Below are 7651 nucleotides of genomic sequence, written 5' to 3'. Positions count from 1 at the left end.
TCTTGTGTTCTAGTGGACTATGGCTGGGCGATATATCTAATGATATGATCATGCACATCTAGTCAGTAAATCTGGTTCCGTGTTTACCCCTAAATCACCATCACTTCAAATGGAGCCGCATTTAATAGACAGAGCCGTAGATCACTGACAATGAACTCTTTTGTTTTTTACATTTAAGTACAGTATAGTTATGTTACTTTTGTTATAACATATTTTAATTTCATCTTTATTTAAGTCTTTAATTTACGTTTATGTAAGCACAGTGCAATGTTAATGTTCAATACAATGTTAAAGTGGCTGACAACAATAATTATTCTTATTAGGAATAAAATTGCTTCATTTGGGGGAAAAATCTGTCAGTGACTTGCTGACTTGTACATTAACATGAACTAACAATGAACAACTGCATTAAAATATAAATATCTAGGCAACTTACTTACATGTAGTTAATAAAAACACTTATACCTATTATTAAAAATGAAAACATTTCCCATACCCCACAAGATATTAATGCAACATTTCAGACATTTTACACAATGATAAAGAGACGGATCAATTTTCTAAAGTTAACTCGGAAAGAAGAACCATTTCACCACAGTTTTTAGAAATGAAAAGCTTGTTCATCCCTCAGCAGATTAATACAGCATTTACTTTAATTTAATTTAATTTTTTTATTTAATGTTTGCATTCCCCAGGATACATAGCTGCTTTGGAGGTATAAATTAATTACATTTACATTTAATCATTTAGCAGACACTTTTATCTAAAGTGACTTACAAATGAAATTAATTGAAAAATGAATGCTTGTTTGCTAAGGCGTGTTGCAGCTTTTTAGCCAGATATTTAAAAGTATTTTATACTGGACAGTTTGTACTCAAACACATTGTTAGTTTTTTTATATTTAATTTTCTAACTTGCAGGTTCATGCAGCACTTAAATAAATGTAATAAATTAAATGTGAATGGCTCAGGTCTGGTCTAAATGGAGAAAAACATGTCTCTGTCATTTAACACGTGTTTGCTTTTAATAAACTTCACAGACAAGACAACATTCCTCCACATGATGGCATCGGAATCAGAATTCAAAGTTCTGTCCTGGAATATTTGTGGTCTGAAAACAGGACTAAATGAAAAAGAAGCTCTACTGCCAATCTTTGGACAACACGACGTTGTGCTTCTGTAAGAGGCTCATATTGGTGAGAAAGACTTTAGTAAAATCACTGAGGCCTTTGGAGGGGAATATGACATAGAAACACTGAAGGATAAGGAATTCAAAGAGCAACTGAAAAGGGAGAGGAAGACGATGTATTTGACTCTCTTCAGTTCAAGAAGCAAAGGTGTTTAACAAACCACACACACGTCTGGAAGCAATCTGTGAGGATGGAGATTACGCTTGGGTTCATGCTGAGATTGACAATCAGAAGTACACCTTTGTGAGTGTCTATTACCATTCTGACGACGACCATCTAATCTGTGATCTCATGGTAAAGATTTTCTCCAGTTTCTTAAGAAGTGTCTCAGAAGCTTTAAAATGCAGGCCTGTATTTGGTGGAGACTTTAACACAACACTCGATGACCAGGATGTGAAGAAAGCACATGAGCCACGGAGAAAAAGACTGACAAGGTTCATGAGTATATAGCAGCTGTCAGATGTCTGGAAAGAAAAGCATGAAGCAGAATCAGAAAGATACACGTATCAGGGCAGCAATTACGTGTCTAGATTAGACTATTTTTTCATGTTAAAACAGGATCTGAAATATGTGCGAAGTTGTGAAATATGCAATATTTCTGTCTGATCATTTCCCCTTGAGCCTTGGTCTGAAAATGAGTGAAACTGATGTTGAAGAGCTGAATCCCAAACTTTCATCGTTGAAAGTAGAAGATTAAAGATCTAGGGATACTCCATACATAGTGTAGCACCTGGACCAATCATACACACAATTATTAATCCAGAAAGTTCTGTGGAGCATCTCTGAAATATCAATTTACATCTCAACTAGTCTCAATACTAGTCTTATGAACTTGTTTGACCAACTTGACCAAGGGGTTAATCTGTCTTACATTTCCCTTTTCAATTAGACCACTTACTCTTTTTATATTAATTATTATATAACTGATTTTAGAGATAAAATCAGCTGACTTTAAATCTAGTCGGTAACACTTTAGTTTAGGGACCAAGTATAACTGTTTGCTTACTACATGTCTATTATTAACATATTGGCTGTTTATTAAAGCACATATTCAGCATGACCATATTCTACATCCCTAATCATATCAACACCTAAACTTAATAACTACCTTACTAACTATTATATATAAGCTGCACATTAGGAGGATTTTATTAAAGAACTGCATGCTGTGGTTAAATAAGATCACGTGTAGCATGCTTGGTATAAACACCAATTCTCATTCTCTATTTGTTATTTTACATTACATTTGGCTAACTCTGTAACACATCAGTAGAAGAATCTCAAACACCCAATCCAGTTTCATATTGAAATACCCTGCTAGAAGACAATGGATCGTGAAGTTTCCCTCCAAAGGAAGAACTTCTTGTTGCTCACTCACTTCTAGAGGTTGTGACTTCTTCACACTTTAAAAGATCACTGACCACAAGATCACAAGCAGATTCGGAGATGTTTTTATGTGCAGATGATGCTCAGCTAGAAGTCTTCTAGGGAGCCCTAACTTTGTGCCGAACTCTGTCTCGTCTCTCCATTCACCAAATGTCCTTATTATGAATTATTGTCAGATTTAAAATGACAATGAATTTAGATATAGCTGAGCTATCAACTGAATTTCACAGAAACCTAATATAGTTTAAAAGGACAAAGCAGGTTGGCTGCTGACACATTTGAACCTTAAAATAATATTATACACTAACAATTATAGTATCGCTTTACCAGCGCTTACAGATTACATAAAAAAATTATTAAAAAATGAACACAAATGTGAATTACATCTGAAGTACTTTAATACATCATTCAGAACTACAAAAACAACCAAGGAATTCATCACAGCTGACATTACAAGACTTGCCTTGCTCAATAAAGAGTGCTGGATTTGATGTGTGAGAAGAACCACCGTCTCTGCAGAGCCACATGAAGCACTGTACAACTCACCCAATCATAATAATATTAATAATAATATAAAACACTGCCAACTACTTAACTTTAGTGTAACATGTCCAATGACCTAACAAACAAGCTTATTTAATTGTCTTCATGAAAATCCCACACAAAACTTGAGATTATGCATGATTAGGTAAGTAGGCATATTAGAATGATAAAGTACGTCCGAATTTCACGAGAATAAATGCAATTTTTGCTACGCTTTTATGCATAATTAAAGATTCAAAGGTACTTATTCGCTTGCCTGCTTTATAGTAGGGTATGGACCGCCATCTCTGCCATAATTAGAATTACATCAATACATCAATACATTTACAAAGACATTTAAAAAAGCAAATATAATTAAATAAATATATAAATAAATGTACAAAGAAAAAAGCAAAAATAATTAATTATAATTTTTATTTCCTAATTTGTGTATTTTTTTTTTCAAATCTTTTTCTTTTTTTCTTTTATTTATACACTTATTTCCACATTATTATCACATTTATATATTCATTTACGTATGTATTTCTTTATTTATTTCCACATTTATATATTCATTTACGTATGTATTTCTTTATTTATTTCCACATTTATATATTTATTTATGTATGTATTTCTTTATTTCCATATTATTTATTTCCACATTTATATATTTGTTTATGTATTTCTTTATTTATTACCACATTTATTTATTTATGCATTTATTTATATTCACATATATTTATTTCTACATTACTTTTGTCCACAGGGTAACGAGTAGAGCGTGTTTTCCCTCAGGAATAGAAATCGAGTCAGAGTAGGCTTTTAGGACATCGTGACACCTTGTGGTGCCCAAAAGAAGTACAAGAAGTGTAGCCTACATGACACACCTGTTAATAGTGTGAGATGAATCATTTAGATGTGCAATATGGACACAATCTTATATCACAGGTTATTATTTCAGTTTCACGTTGGGGGTTGTTTCAGCTGGGAAGCGTGCATTCTGTGACAAACGCGTGCAGTCACTTTCTTATGCGCTCTGTTTTTTTAGGTTTTTACTTTCAACACGTTTCAAAGATTCGGAAGAGAAGGAGGCATCAGTTACTTTAGATTTGTCACCTCGCACCATGTCCAGTGTGGTCACTGCATCAACTGATTAAAATGGGTTCTCTTGGTGTAGACATGGCTTAAGATATGGATTTAACAGCTGATTTAATACACGTCTTAGTCTGGAAATATCCAGAATGAAATCGAACAAAAGGCACCCATGGGAATGGAGTTGGTGAAACTCTCTCACACACACACACACACACACACACACAAAGGGGTGTTTTTGTGAAAAGTGGTTCATCCCATAGGCGTAATGGTTTTTATACTGTACAAACTGTATATTCTATGACCCTTCACCAAACCTACACCTAACCCTAACACTCACAGGAAACTTTTTGCTATTTCAGATTGTCAATAAAAGTCCCCGTAGCCCAGCCTCACACACGCTCCACCTATGACTATCAAGAATATATAACACAGAAACTTTCTACAATGCTTACAAGAATACATCCTAACATTTAACCCTCTTGCTTTACGTGAGTTTAAAATATTCTAGCTGAGAACCCGGCGTGAGTTTTTTTAGGCGACTGTTATTTTAGAATGTATCGCCTTATTATTTCCATGGCGACGCTTCATGCTTTCTCATGTGACACAACACAGCCACAACATATCTGTATGACACATGGATCGCTTTTATTTAGTTTTTCCTGTTTTATTCAAAATCTTCCCAAACATGCTCACTGTATTATGTAATATCTGATATTCAGATTCTGAAATATGTGAAAGTAAATATATTTGGTAGCTTAAACACTGTTTTATAGATTGTGTTAGTTGATCTATACCGGGTGATGGGTGCCGCCATGTTGGTTCGCGCTGAATCAGAGCTGTGTGATTTACAACACGCCAAAACACGTTTAAGTAAATCTCCGGTAAATTGGGAGAAGAGCATAGTACACTTTATGGTTACCTACTCAATCTTTACATGAAGTCAGATTATATTTGTAAGGATCATTCTTTCCGTTTCCATAGTCATCAGCGTATATTTTACGAACTTTAAATGTATGTTTTTGCTAGTACTCGTGTATTTAAATGTCTGAAACTTTAAATAAGCATTAAATGGTTGAAAATACAGAATATGTGTGATAATATGACCAGTGCTCAACACGTCCAATCTGTCTCTGTGCCAGTCAAAGTGCGAAAGTGGATTTAAAGGGTTAGTTCACCCAAAAATCTAAATTATGTCATTAATAACTCACCCTCATGTCGTTCCAAACCAGTGAGACCTCCGATTATCTTTGGAACACAGTTTAAGATATTTTAGATTTAGTCCGAGAGCTCTCAGTCCCTCCATTGAAACTGTGTGTACGGTATACTGTCCATGTCCAGAAAGGTCATCAAAGTAGTCCATGTGACATCAGAGGGTCAGTTAGAATTTGTTGAAGCATCGAAAATACATTTTGTCCCAAAAATAGCAAAAACTACGACTTTATTCTGCATTGTCTTCTCTTCCGTGAGCACTATATATATATATATATATATATATATATATATATATGTTGGAAGCCTCTCATTGTCCTGCCCAGTTAAGCACCAACACCTGTTGATGATTAACGATCTCATCAAGACACCTTAAAAGCACTCATCCGTACCTCTGTTCCGGATCAAGCCTCCAACAGGAACGATCTACTCAAAGATGTCTCCAAACTCCTGCAAGCCAGACGTAACGTATACTCACCTTAGTGTTTTCCTAACCTGTGTTCTCCTTCTGCTGTTCCCAGGACCGTGAATCACCATTCATACAAGTTCATACAAGCCTGCACTAGAAGTTCGAAGCTTCACCGTGCACTAAGGAACTGAAAACACTGAGCACTTGAAACCTTATTAAATAAACACAGTTCTGAATTAACCTTTACATCTGTGTCCTTTAGGGAAGTCGTGGCCTAATGGTTAGAGAGTCGGACTCCCAATCGAAAGGTTGTGAGTTCGAGTCCCGGGCCGGCAGGAATTGTGGGTGGGGGGAGTGCATGTACAGTTCTCTCTCCACCCTCAATACCACGACTTAGGTGCCCTTGAGCAAGGCATCGAACCCCCAACTGCTCCCCGGGCGCCGCAGCATAAATGGCTGCCCACTGCTCCGGGTGTGTGCTCACAGTGTGTGTGCGTGTGTTCACTGCTCTGTGTGTGTGCACTTTGGATGGGTTAAATGCAGAGCACAAATTCTGAGTATGGGTCACCATACTTGGCTGAATGTCACTTTCACTTCACTCACTTCACTTGAGTCCTACCTGACAGAAGGCTTGACGCAAACCGAAAGGGAATTCAGCACAACCTGAGGACAGCCTTTCAACGTTGATGTATACGGCAAGTTCAGTCCTTCTCCGGCCTGGAGGAGGACTGCAATGAATTCCTGTCACAATGCTTGCTCATCCTGGAACAACACGCTTATCAATACCGTACAGAGAGATCAAAAGTCTCTTTCACTGTAACCCTTTACTGTAAATTTACAGCGAATTTCTTACAGAATTGTACTGTATTTCCATAATACAGTATAAGGCTGTATAATTTACAGAGCAGCTGTAAATATACAGCACATTTCTGCTTTCCTCCCGATAAATTCGTAATACAGTATCAGACTGTAAATGCATTGCATTGTGGGATTGATTGTATTCGCGCTCAAATTCAGATGAGACGTGACGCAAACTGATGTGCCAACTGTGTGAGATTTTGTGAATTTGTAATTAAGCTTTTTGGTTCGTGTGAGCTTCGTTTCTTGTGAGCTTTTGTGTGGGGCTTTCAAATATTGCCTGTGACGCAGCAGAAACGGTTAACGTCGGGAGGAAGAATCGCTCATGCATCTGTGAGCAAAAGTGGATTTTAGCGCTTGAGAAGACTGTTTAACTGACTGATACGGTAAGCCAATCTATTTATATTTAATTATTACGTTCGGTTTTCTACATTGTTTAAGTTACACGAATAGTTTGATTTTGCGAGCGTTGTTTTCTACCGCGGAAAAAAACTCATTTTTTAACAAGTAACGTCACATTAACTTAACTTCGACAATTCACACAGCCAGCATACCATTTCATTTGCATGACCTGCTTATATAAGTTATATAAAATAAAAATCGCGAAAATAAAAATCACTCGTGCCACCGAGTGATTTACCATCATGTCATTTGGCTGATCTGCTTTTTTTTCTTCGTTTCAGGTTTTATAATCTGATGAAAAATCCAGTGCTAAAGTAAGTGCTTTAGTAGTGTCTAGTCCACGTGCAAAAATGCCATGTTGTCAGTTCTGCGATTGTACTTTTGAATCGTTGTCAGCATTTTGCCAGCACATGAAAATCCATAATCATGTTCCAAATTCCCTTTTCAAATGTGGTATTCCAGATTGCTCCAGAACATTTAAAAAGTTCACTGCTTTCAAAGCTCACATATTCAGGGATCACAAAGACAGGCCCTCAAAGTCATCTGTTGAGCAGTTAGGAATTGATGCCTTAGTGTGTGAT

At 36.3% G+C, this 7651-nt stretch overlaps 1 protein-coding gene across 1 annotated transcript in view; it reads left to right on the top strand.

The window, feature by feature from the left end:
• LOC132096058 (uncharacterized) overlaps positions 1 to 7651 on the top strand; it is a 332561-nt gene that overhangs the window by 61914 nt on the left and 262996 nt on the right. The gene's annotated exons all lie outside the window — the stretch shown is intronic.

This window comes from Carassius carassius, chromosome 1 (assembly GCF_963082965.1).
Source record: "Carassius carassius chromosome 1, fCarCar2.1, whole genome shotgun sequence".
NCBI lineage: Eukaryota > Metazoa > Chordata > Actinopteri > Cypriniformes > Cyprinidae > Carassius > Carassius carassius.
The sequence above is the reverse complement of the archived record's forward strand: the minus strand, read 5'-3'. Positions and strand labels throughout refer to the sequence as shown.